The 13,490-nt window shown below is 41.7% G+C and overlaps 1 protein-coding gene across 4 annotated transcripts in view; it reads left to right on the forward strand.

The window, feature by feature from the left end:
• meis1b (Meis homeobox 1 b) overlaps window positions 1-5,688 on the forward strand; it is a 197,897-nt gene extending 192,209 nt beyond the window's left edge. For all 4 annotated transcript variants that reach the window (XM_045701809.1, XM_045701811.1, XM_045701808.1 and 1 more), the window contains one exon: window positions 4,724-5,688. The gene's annotated coding sequence lies outside the window, so the exon portion shown is untranslated. The remainder of the gene's footprint in view (window positions 1-4,723) is intronic.
• Window positions 5,689-13,490: the final 7,802 nt, after the last annotated feature.

The raw sequence follows: 13,490 nt of genomic DNA on the forward strand, positions 1-13,490 counted from the left end.
AGGCATTAGGGTTAGCAGTGTGGTTAGGGTTAGGGTTAGACATTAGGGCTAACAGTGTGGTTAAGGTTAGGGTTAGGCATTAGGGTTAGCAGTGTGGTTAGGGTTAGACATTAGGGCTAACAGTGTGGTTAAGGTTAGGGTTAGGAATTAGGGTTAGCAGTGTGGTTAAGGTTAGACATTAGGGCTAACAGTGTGGTTAAGGTTAGGGTTAGGCATTAGGGTTAGCAGTGTGGTTAGGGTTAGGCATTAGAGTTAGCAGTGTGGTTAAGGTTAGGCATTAGGGCTAACAGTGTGGTTAAGGTTAGACATTAGGGTTAGCAGTGTGGTTAAGATTAGGGTTAGACATTAGGGTTAGCAGTGTGGTTAAAGTTAGGGTTAGGCATTAGGCTAACAGTGTGGTTAAGGTTAGGGTTAGGCATTAGGGTTAGCAGTGTGGTTAAGGTTAGGGTTAGGCATTAGGGTTAAGGTTAGGTTTAAAATCAGATTTTATGACTTTGTGGCTGCGCCAGCCAGTGACCACTCTGCAGAGCTTCCTCCAGAACAAGATTCATGATGAAAAGCGGTAACTTGCGTCATTTGTGTCCTGGTTAGTGACCCTCTCAGTTCTTTGTGTCCTGATTAGTGGCCCTCTCAGTTCTTTCCGTCCTGGTTAGTGGCCCTCTCAGTTCTTTCCGTCCTGGTTAGTGGCCCTCTCAGTTCTTTGTGTCCTGATTAGTGGCCCTCTCAGTTCTTTCCGTCCTGGTTAGTGGCCCTCTCAGTTCTTTGTGTCCTGATTAGTGGCCCTCTCAGTTCTTTCCGTCCTGGTTAGTGGCCCTCTCAGTTCTTTCCGTCCTGGTTAGTGACCCTCTCAGTTCTTTGTGTCCTGATTAGTGGCCCTCTCAGTTCTTTCCGTCCTGGTTAGTGGCCCTCTCAGTTCTTTCCGTCCTGGTTAGTGGCCCTCTCAGTTCTTTCCGTCCTGGTTAGTGACCCTCTCAGTTCTTTGTGTCCTGATTAGTGGCCCTCTCAGTTCTTTCCGTCCTGGTTAGTGGCCCTCTCAGTTCTTTGTGTCCTGGTTAGTGGCCCTCTCAATTCCTTATGTCCTGGTTAATGGCCCTCTCAGTTCTTTGTGTCCAGGTTAGTGGCCCTCTCAGTTCTTTGTGTCCAGGTTAGTGGCCCTCTCAGTTCTTTTTATGCAGGTTAGTGGCCCTCTTAGTTATTTGTGTGTGTGGCACACGCTGGACAGAGCCATGCAGTCTCAGATGTCTGCCCTGGAACGAGATGTGTGTGTGTGTGTGTGTGTGTGTGTGTGTGTGTGTGTGTGTGTGTGTGTGTGTGTGTGTGTGTGTGTGTGTGTGTGTGTGTGTGTGTGTGTGTGTGTGTGTGTGTGTGTGTGTGTGTGTGTGTGTGTGCGTGCGTGCGTGCGTGTGTGTGTGTGTGCGCGTGTTTGTAGTGTGTGTGTGCGTGTAGTGTGTGTGTGTGTGTGCGTGTCCTTTTTAATCTTAGCACAATGGTTGGGTTTCCACTGTGGCACTTTCACCCAGAGAGACACAGGCTATTCTCAAAGGCTCCTGGACATTGTTCCTGGAGCGAGAGAGAGAAGTGCAGGGAGGGAATAGAGAAGTGAAAAGGTGCATGGCGGATTATTTTACCTCATTCATCACTGACTAAGGGCTCTACTAGCCTGGCCTGGCGTAAGGTTTTTACTGTGCTCCAGATCTGGGATTGATTATTTCCCCCTCAGGATATTTGCAGACATGATGGATAGACTGACTCATAATAATAGGAGTTTTAAATGTTACTTTAAGGCTAATTCATCAATATGTGACATTATGTGATTGTTGAGGTTGGATTCGATTAGAAAGCAGACATACACTAACGTTCAAAAGTTTGTGGTCACTTAGAAATGTCCTTCTTTTTTAAAGAAAAACACCTTTTTTTGTCCATTAAAATAAAATATCATCAAATTGATCAGAAATACAGAAATACAGTGTTAATGTTGTAAATTACTATTATAGCTGGAAACAGCAGATTTTTAATGGAATATCTACATAGGCGTACAGAGGCCCATAATCAGCAACCATCACTCCTGTGTTCCAATGGCACGTTGTGTTAGCTGATCCATGTTTATCATTTTAAAAGGCTAATTGATCATTAGAAAACCCTTTTGCAATTATGTTAGCACAGCTGAAATCTGTTGTTCTGATTAAAGAAGCAATAAAACTGTCCTTCTTTAGACTAGTTGACTATCTGGAGCATCAGCATTGGTTAGTTTCCCCTCAATGAGGGTCATTCAGAGGCTGGGTTTGACTTGGTTAATATTCCCTCAATGAGGGTCATTCAGAGGCTGGGCTTGACTTGGTTAATATTCCCTCAATGAGGGTCATTCAGAGGCTGGGTTTGACTTGGTTAGTTTCCCCTCAATGAGGGTCATTCAGAGGCTGGGTTTGACTTGGTTAATATTCCCTCAATGATGGTCATTCAGAGGCTGGGTTTGACTTGGTTAGTTTCCCCTCAATGAGGGTCATTCAGAGGCTGGGTTTGACTTGGTTAATATTCCCTCAATGATGGTCATTCAGAGGCTGGGTTTGACTTGGTTAGTTTCCCCTCAATGAGGGTCATTCAGAGGCTGGGTTTGACTTGGTTAGTTTCCCCTCAATGAGGGTCATTCAGAGGCTGGGTTTGACTTGGTTAGTTTCCCCTCAATGAGGGTCATTCAGAGGCTGGGTTTGACTTGGTTAATTTCCCCTCAATGAGGGTCATTCAGAGGCTGGGTTTGACTTGGTTAGTTTCCCCTCAATGATGGTCATTCAGAGGCTGGGTTTGACACTTTCATACAAATGTAAGAAAGCTTTATTGGCAGATGGTGACATGAACATCAACACTGAACCTGTGTATCGGCTAAAGTAGTGTGTGTGTGTGTGTGTGTGTGTGTGTGTGTGTGTGTGTGTGTGTGTGTGTGTGTGTGTGTGTGTGTGTGTGTGTGTGTGCGTGTACCCTCACACTGTTGCTACTGTGTAATTACGGAAAGTACTGGATTAGCTCACACACTAAATCCGCTGACCGTATCTCACACACACACACACACACACACACACACACACACACTCCCCCCTCCCTTGACCTCATTGAAGGGCAGGCTAGGTGTCCTGGATTACGACATGCCCAAGTCCCAGGCCGATAGTGCATACAGGATGCGTTCCAAATTGCACCATATTCCCTATGTAGTGCACTACTTTTGACCAGCTCTAAAAGTATTGTGCACTATATAGGGAATAGGGTGCCATTTGGGTCACATTGGGGGATAGTATAATTTAAGATTCCTGCCTGTAGTGCTGCAGCCATTCTCAGAGAGGGACGTCCTCTCATTCAGTGGGATCAGCAACCAACAGGACATGGGAGCTCATTTAGGATTTTTCAGGGGGTTATTAAACAACTAATTGACCGACTTCAGTTCGATTAGTTGAATTCCATTTAGTTCTTATTTTTTTTTTGTGAACCCAACTCACCGTTTCTCTAGAGAGAAAACTAATCGAGAACTATTTGGGATGCTGGGCTGAAGGGAGTTGTAGTTTTCATTAAGCAAGTATTCAACCTAGTTCAGCCCAGAAACATGGGTAGTTACACACAGAACACATGAGAGAGAAATGTGAACAAAACAAAGATGAGAGTGCAGCATACTTAGACAGGCTAGTCTATCTAGATAGGATGACTACAGACAGCTCTACAGCATACTTAGGCAGGCTAGTCTATCTAGATAGGATGACTACAGACAGCTCTACAGCATACTTAGGCAGGCTAGTCTATCTAGATAGGATGACTACAGACAGCTCTGCAGCATACTTAGACAGGCTAGTCTATTTAGATAGGATGACTACAGACAGCTCTGCAGCATACTTAGACAGGCTAGCCTAGTTAGATAGGATGACTACAGACAGTACAGGGAGAACATAACGTTAGATGGCCTGGCTGACTGACTGTTACTGCCTGAGATGAGATGATGACTTCAAGGAATTAAAAAATGATAAAGTCATCATATAAAAATGAAGTCATTTACACAACCGAAATATATTCATATTTGATAGTAATTTCCTATTTTTCTATTGACGTCTACCCAATGTGGACCTGACAGAGACGATGCAATATTTTCAATGTTTTGGCAATCGAATGTTCACTGTTTTTTACTTTGGAATTTCCATTAAAAAGCTCTACAATCATTTTAATGTCATTATTTCATAATGCATTTAAATATTTACCAAAAAATGTAAACCGAAATCGAAAACCGTGATAATTTTTTTTTTTATGGGACCCGAAACTGAACCGGCCTCAAAAAGCACTAATCGCTCAGCACTAATTGCAACCAATAGGACATGGGAGCATAGATGATCGTTTTCAGAGTCATTTTAACCTTTTACTGAGCGTTATTATATGAACTTCCACACCTGCTTAGAAGCAATGAATGTGTGTATGTACTATTAGTACCATATTAGTCTCTCTAGGGCCTCCTTAATGGTACAATAACCCAATGTCTCTGTGTGAAACTCCCCACATTTTGGTTCTCTGGACCGCCATACAGTCTTAGAAAAACAATGTGCTATCCAGAACCTAAAAGGGTTATGCGGCTTTTCCCAAGAGGAGAACACTTTGAAGAACCCTTTTTGGTTCCAGGTAGAAGATCCCTTGTTAATCCAATTTCTCCATGTGAAACTCCTCACTGATCCACCATTTTGTTTTTCCTTCCCACCAGGACTGCAGGGCATGCCAGGGAATTACCTGTCTGACGACGGCACTGCGGCCTGCTGGGCACCCTCACATCAAAACCAGGACCCACCACTTCAAAACCAGGAATCCCTACCATAACCAGGAGCCTGCACAGCTGCACCATGGCCCTCCCTTTGGGCCTCCCAGGCACCACATTCCTGGACATCCCCCCACCCTGCTCTGTCCCACCCAGTGATGATGATGCACAGAGGAGGACATCCCCACCACCATGGGCCCAGCCACCCTGCCTACGCCCCCCTGCCAGCCTCCAGTCCCTAGATGCCCATCGCCCATCCCAGCAGACCCCGACCCCCTACCCCCCTTCATCCTGAACCCTGGACTGCCTCGCCCAGTAGACTCGAAGGGATTCCTCTTTGAAAAAAAGCGATTGAGAGACATTGGGTGTTTTCTCTTACCCAAGACTGAAGACAACTAAAGAGGCACCTGCTATGTACTATGGACTCCTAGAAAAATAAAAAGAGACTTCTTTCAGAGAACTGTACCTTCTCCAAGTCTTGACTGGGGATGGATTTGGACCAAGGAGAAGCCAATGTCTGTATAACACAGAGGTGCCCTTAAAAATAGGATTCCAGAAGAGATGAGAATGAGGGGAAAGAAAGACAGACAGAGATTGAAAGGCAAACTATATCAACTCCTAAAGGGGAGGGAAGAGGAGAGAGGGGAGACACTGTATACTGTTGTACAATTACGCTGGACTCTCAAGGAGAACTGGGAATTGAAGTATTGTAAATGCTATGGTATTGTTCTGCATAACATGTTGTTTCTAATCGTTTTTTTTTTTAAAGGATGTGAACTTCTTGTTTTTTTTTGTTTCTTTCCACACTATGTGTGTGCTGTGTCTATGACCTCTGACCTCCTCCCTATTAAAATCACCATGAGTTTAAAAAGATACAAATATATGTGAATAAAACCAATAATTCGATCAACCAATCTTCTTCCAGGCCTTTCTTTTGGATGGGTGAAAGATAGCCTGAGTGTCAGTCTATTTGTGCTATCATACCAACTCCCTGTCACTCACTGTCATGCACAAACAGATCTGGGACCAGCCTAGAGGTGAAAGAGCGGCTCACAGCTTGTGACAGACAGACAGACAGACAGACAGACAGACAGACAGACAGACAGACAGACAGACAGACAGACAGACAGACAGACAGACAGACAGACAGACAGACAGACAGACAGACAGACAGACAGACAGACAGACAGACAGACAGACAGACATGATTCAGGAGTTCTGAGCCGGTTCCAGAATTACATTCATGTACTCTATTGTATTTATGTCACGAGGCTGGAGTCTGCATTGTCCGATGCATTCTCCCCCCACCCCACTATGTATGTAGCTCTGGGGTCAGGTTTCCTCTAGGTTCCGCTTCCCATTCCCCAATCCTAACCTTAACCATTAGTGTGTAAAATGCTAAACTGACCCAAGATCAGCATCTAGGGGCACGGGGAACTTTATTGGAGATATTGCATTCATTCACTTTGATGGGAGGGAATGTACAAACCCTGTGTGTGTGTGTGTGTGTGTGTGTGTGTGTGTGTGTGTGTGTGTGTGTGTGTGTGTGTGTGTGTGTGTGTGTGTGTGTGTGTGTGTGTGTGTGTGTGTGTGTGCGTGTGTGTGTGTGTGTGCACGTGCGTGTATTTGATCAATGCATCCATCATTCATTGTATTATGTCAAGTCAACGTTCTTGTGTTTTTCTTTTTATGGTTTCATCCTGGAGAGTGTATGTAAGTAAACATTGTAAATAAATACATTTTATGCAAAAAACATGGAAAAACCATACAGGAAGATTCCTTTGTAGACCATTATATTCAATTGTATAGGAACTTTTAGTCTTGCAGCCTCTTCACAGATATTGAGCATTACATGCACATCTTCCGTTTTCCTTTTCCGGTTGTAGGTTTCACTGTCATAGAATAATGCTCAAACGGAAGTTAGGATGTATGGCTAAAGCCATGGCGTGTACATCGTTATCCAAAACAATATAATTGTATAATGAGATTGATGCCTATTGATAAAGTGGGTGGAAGTCAAGCAACTCCTATAGACTCAGAGTACTAGAGCTGAAGAGTCAACAACTGAGGTACTTTCACTCTGTATAATGGCTAGGCGTAATGCGCAACACATGCGTGTATTACGTTGGAATTTTCTTTCACAGCGAAGAGAGAAGATAGCAGGCCAAAAGAAGAGTCGCTTGATAAAAATACTTAGAATTATCCCTCATTTAGCATTTTAATGAATTTAGATTTAAAAAAATTGCCACAAACGTTTAAATAGGAAGATTAGTTCCAACTCATGGCTTGTTGCCCCCAGTCAAAAGACTCTCCGGTAAGAATGCTTGAAACACAGTGTTATCAAGACGCTTGGGTTTCCTAGATACACAAAAAGCTGAATGGATGGATACAAGACGAGTTTTATATTAATTTAATTGATAGGCTACATTTCGGGTAGAAGAGAAAGGAACATGTAGCCGTACAAGGGAGTATCTGTTGTGGGTAGAACAATATGAACATATAAATCAATATGCTATACCTTTTCATTCTCCCTCCCATTTTTCTGCAACTATTGTATTTTTACTGCCTTTTCCGAGCTGAATGTTATTTACACCCTAGAACCCGTCTCTTAAAACCCAGGCGACGTTTTAATTGCGCAGCTTCTCCGTTCCACAGATCGAGACTCGGAAGGCGAAGCCTCTGAGATTTGAATTCCTGAGCCCTTGGCCGTTGGGAGCTGTGGAGACAGTCAGACACTCACAGCGCCAGATAAATCGCATGTTTGACTGCCATCTTTAGGGGATCTGGGTAACTGTAACTCCGTGAGGGGAATTTTTTTTAAAGGGGATACGTCACATGCGCGAAAGAGGCACTATTTACAGTATTGCCTTTTTACGCATATACGTCAACTGAACGACCAAGAGTGCTTTGATTATTATTTAGGCCTAATGATTAATCTAAATATTGCATGTAAGCCCAAGAGAAAAATAGACTCAAGAAGACAATGAAAACGAATATAATATTTGACTTTATTTTGGTTATAAATTAAAGCAGTTTTCCATCAATGTAGCCTAAACGCTCCCTATGTCACTCAATTCTAATGCCAATGTCATACTTTGATGTTTAAATTATTGCCTTTTTAATTTTTTTACAACAAAATACAACCATCTGTTTATCTGTGGACGTCAATGTGAGAATAATTTCCTTGTCTAATTTACTATTAATTTCACAATGACTAGTTAAAGTACAACAAATGAATACTAAATACTTACACACCTATTTCTCTGGGCCCATTTGTGAATTGCAATAGCCAGAGAAACACTCTCCAAGAGGCTAAGAAAAAGAAAACAGTGTTCTCTAGTTTGCAAACAGAAACCCACTACAGTGCCTGGCCGCGAAATGAACTGTCATGATAATGGATGTGTTCCAGAACCATGGAGGTGCTGCCCGCACACAGGCCTCTCTTCCTCCCGTTGCCTGCCGCAGCAAAACGGCTAAGCCACAAATAGCACCCTATTCCCTGGCCTATATAGTGGACAACTTTTGATTAGGGCCCTGGTCAAAAGTATTGAACTATGTGTGGAATAGGGTGACATGTGGGATGTAACAACATACATTGGGTCGGCCACAACAACACAAGCAGCATGTGAGTCCTGCCCAGACATATTTCTGTCTGGTTAGACTCTAAAAGCTACACAGGAAACAGTATCCTGTTCAGTTGATTTACTTGTAAGCCTCGTCCACGCGGTGACACGTCTCAATGCAGTCAATAGGCCTAGAATAAATGCGCACTTCTGTGTTTAAAAAATGGTTTGTTGATTATTTCGAGTTTAGCTTATTGTTTTGTGGAAGGATTTGTTTAGTAATAAATTATCGTTCTACATACATAGCAGCTTATATTGTTTGTATGGTAGGCCTGTTAACTGCTTTGATTGCTTGCATCAACATCACATGAAGAATTTCCGAATGGGATTTATTTTTTATAAACAGTTTTAACTTGTTTTAAACATGAATCTTAACATTGTAAATTAATATTGTAATACAAGTAGATGCAATAGTGAAATAACAGTATTATATAATAATAATAATTGTAGGCTATTATATTGTAATAATAGTAGGCTATTATATTGTAATAATTGTAGGTTATTATAGTGTAATAATGGTATCTATTATATTGTAATAATAGATAAATAAATGTAGCCTATGTGGATTTTACACCTTATTATGAATGATGACCATGCCATAATATTTGAGCTATTTAAATGTATTTAACTGAGATAAAATAATATCAAACTTGATACTTTTTTTGGGTAGACTATGGAACATTGTTCCATAACACCATAACAGTAGACCTACTTCATAAACCTCACCACCAGCAGGACTGTAAAAAACATTTTAGTTGTTTCAACTCATTATTATTAAGTAACTGGTTCCACAGCCTTTTTTAGTTTACTCAACTTTTCGGTCAAAGTGTTACCTGAACTTCACATGTGTAGTTGGCTCTAATTTAGCTCCAACTTGAGAAATCTTCTGCAATAATTCAGTCAACTTAAAATAATGTGTTTGCTCAACTTGTCTAATATGTTTCATTCAACTATAAATGATTATTTGGGCATTAAACAAAGGCTTTGGAACTAGTTGACTCCAATGCTTCCCACAGTTGTATCAAGTTGATTGGATGTCATTTGGGTGGTGAACCATTCTTGATACACATGGGAAACTATTGATTGTGAAAAACCCAGCAGCATTGCAGTTCTTGACACAAACTGGTGTGTCTGGCACCTACTACCATACCCCATTTAAAGGCACTTCAATATTTTGTCTTTCCCATTCACCTTCTGAATGGCACACATACACAATCCATGTCTCCTCAATTGTCTCAAGGCTTAAAAATCCTTCTTTAACCTGTCTCCTCCCCTTCATCTACACTGATTGAAGTGAATTTAACAAGAGACATTAATAAGGGATCATAGTTTTCACCTGGATTTACCAGGTCAGTCTGTCATTGAAATAGCAGGTGTTCTTAATGTTTTGTCTACTCAGTGTTTAAGTTGACAGAATTTTTCTCAACCTGGAGCTAAGTTTGGGCCGACTAAAAATGTTAAGTACATGTAACACTTTGATCGAAAAGCTGAGTAAACAACAACAACAAAAAAAGCTGTGGAACCAATTACTTAATAATAATTACATGAATCAAAGACATCTTTTTTTTGTATTTTTACTGTGATTTGACACCATACCTAGATTCCATAGAAAGAAACAATGTCCATGGTAGAAGATTTCCGTTTGTGAAATCCTGCATGCTTCTAATCTAGGGCTCACCGTTCCTTGACCAACTAACTCCCTGGATGTGCGCTATTCAGCCATCCATTAGATGTCCCTGAGTGTGTCATGTGGATTAATGATCATATAGGAAACATAAGCTACATACTGTAACGTGTTGTATTATGTCTACATGTTACAATATTGGTAGTGATGAAATCAATATAGACAATAGCTTAATTAATGCATCTGGAACTCCAGTCGACATTTTCCTATGTCCATCGTTCCAATTTCAAACTTGACCATTAGTCCTTTACAAGTTTGTGTGGCAGCTGGTTTAGCCTAGAAACAAAAGGAAGAGAAACAGGGAGAGAGGAGATGTCTGTGGGGAGAGAAGGAAGAGAAGAAGAGAAGGACTGTGTTCTGTTCAGAGCTCTGCCTATAGGGCCATTTTGGATGTCATCTGTTTCCTTGGCGACTGGGCCCAGCCCTGAAAGCCCCCTGGGCCTCGCGTGGATTGTTCGAGAAAAAGGCCCGCTATTTTCTGCGCTATCATTTATCACTGTCAACACATAATGATTCCCCTCGCAGCTCCTTATTGATGTTTGTAATTGCATTATCTCATAAGGGGCATGATCAATGGAGCCGAAGCAGAGCCAGTGCGAGGTCAGGCTATGGCGGATTGCTGTTGGTCCATTTAATACAATAGGCAGTCATTATGTCTCACATAGCCTTCACTAACGCTCTCAGCGACCATTCCGCCTGCTTGGTCTCCCAATCAAACCGTCTCCTCTGAGATTTCGCAGAAGAGCTTGTTTCATTTGTGTAACCCCTAGCCACGGCACATAAAAATATGAACGCAAGACATACAGGGAAGGAAAAAGACTGCAATTAACTGCAGTAAAGATATTAGTTCTATTAAGGCTAAAAAAGTAGAAGCTAATTACAGTGGGGAGTCATCAGGATGTTTGGAAACATGTGGTGGGAGAATGGTAGGCTATGACTTCCGAATTTACAGTAGGTTTTAAATGTTCCTGTAAGACTGCAGTTTTGGTTGAACAGTGTCAAATGACCCCTCCCACTGGTTCAATCAAAGTTGTTTCCACCTAATTTTAACCCCAAAAATCAATGTGATGACGTTGAATCAACGTGATAAAACCCATTGGATTTGCTAAAAGTATTCAACATGAGGACATTTTGTTTTTTTTTTCTCACACAACTTGTAACCTAAATCCAATGAAATTGATGAAATGTTTTGTTGATTTCACTTTGAATTCACATTAGTGGACAACTCAACCAAATGTAAAACAAAACTAGATGTTGAACTGACTTCTGCTCCCAATGGGCTGAAACAGAAAACCTGAGGAGAAACCCCCCAAACAAATGACTTAAATAGGGGGAAAAAACGACCTCTACTTTCGATAAAGATCAGAAATCTCAGTTCCTATTCCATCAGTGGAAATAAAGGTATAGGCCTGTTATTGCTTGAAAGCTTTTCAAAAGAAATGTTAAGGAAAAATGTGAGAAGATAACGGTTGATAGCTGCGGACATTTAGTGGAGAGAATGAAGTCATGATATCGTGTTTCACATTTCAGAGGGACTGGTAAAGCCTGCACATCAAACACAGGCGATAGGCCACTCTCCAAATGACTAGGGCTATAGACTAAGGAATACCGACATAATTGCTGTGATGTGAATAACTTGACTGGCCAAACACACACACACAGACATACACACACACACACAATGTTCACACATTTTTTCTAAAATCAGTTTTTCGAGATTTGTAATGTCTTCAAGTATGGGCAATGTTTTTTTTTTTTACAAACCTACAAGTAGTTATTTAAACCTCAAAAACGGCATGTCTGAAATTATAATCATGCAGCATTTTGGATACATTCTAATGCAACATATGAACAATTTTAATGTTTGGGAAAAATAAAATGTTTGAGAACTTCTTCATGAATATATTTTGTATTTAGATAATGCCTTTAGCCTATGAATTATTCATTTAAACATAACTTGTTGAGAAGCCAAAACGGAAAGGTATTATGATGGATTGAGATCAGGCTAAATGTAGGATACTATTTCCTTTTTCATCAGTTAAATAGTGTAACAAGTTGGAGCCTGCGTTTTCTTTAATATAAATAAGCAAATAGAAGAATCATTGTTTTAGTTTTCTTATCTACCATGACCTTATGTTGTACCACGGAGCAGCGGTGTTAGATTACATTTAGTAAATATTGTCCGTGTCCAGATCCCGCATCAATTCCCCCGCGCGCAAGGTGTCCTGTCAAAAGTAGTGAATGTAGAGATGCTGGACAGGTTGGAGACGTGCGTGCTCCTGCATACTAGTGCGTGCTAGGCGCCAACGTTGTGTGCTTGTTTGTGCATTTAGAGAGTAACAGGTTACAGATAAAATAAGCTGTTGGTGCAATCGAGGATTTTAAATATTATTTTTGAAGATAATACATGTATGACTGTAACCATAACCATAACTGACAGGATTGGAACTTGCAACCTTTGGAATAAAAGGCAAACCGGAACCTGCTTGAAGGTAACAGCGCTCACTGTTTCCCCTAGCGGCCGGTGTTCAAGTCATCTCCCGACTTCGTCACACATATAATATAATATACATAATATAATATTATGCACACAATGAGCTGGCTATTTAAAATACTTTGATATCATCTTGACTCCCTATTTATTCACATCCCAGTTTAGGACTGAAACATGCTTCAGGTAGTAGTGTTTGTCTCCTCCACAATCCAAATAAATGGTAAGGAGAAGTATCTGAGTCATCATATCATTGGCAGTCCACGATGTAGCTTCTCAGCCCATAGAGTGACAGTGGTTTGTCTTCTACTGCTGGAGATCTGTAACACCTCTATAACTGGGGTAGAACACCTGCCTGCATCTCTCTCTCTCTCTCTCTTTATCTCTTTATCTCTCTCTATCTCTCTCTCTCGCTCTCTCCCCCTCTCTCTCTCGCTCTCCCCCTCTCTCTCTCTCTCTCTCTCTCTCTCTCTCTCTCTCTCTCTCTCTCGCTCTCTCTCAGGGTCACCTTGGCAGCGGATATCACACCAGACAGCAAGGGTACGAGAGAGAGAGAGAGAAGCTCCTCGGATATCAGGCGAGGGAGGCGCGCGCCAGGTCGGCTCCTCCGTTCACCTGGCTAGACCGGATCCAATAATAGACGAAGACCTTGTTTGCCTTTAACGAGAAGCCCCCGTCGACCCCACCTGCTCCCGGGGATAATACCGACCGACAGACAGACAGACAGACAGACAGACAGACAGACAGACAGACAGACAGACAGACAGACAGGGCCCCGTCCATGAATGCCAAAACGCACTCTGCATCATCTTCTAGCTCTTCTTTCTTTTCTTCCGGGTTATGAAGTATTAGGTTTCTCTTCAGTACAATAAGCACTTATGTTCAATCTCCACTTTGATCCTCGCGCGCCTGGACAAA

This window comes from Salmo salar, chromosome ssa18 (assembly GCF_905237065.1).
Source record: "Salmo salar chromosome ssa18, Ssal_v3.1, whole genome shotgun sequence".
Taxonomy (NCBI): Eukaryota; Metazoa; Chordata; class Actinopteri; order Salmoniformes; family Salmonidae; genus Salmo; species Salmo salar.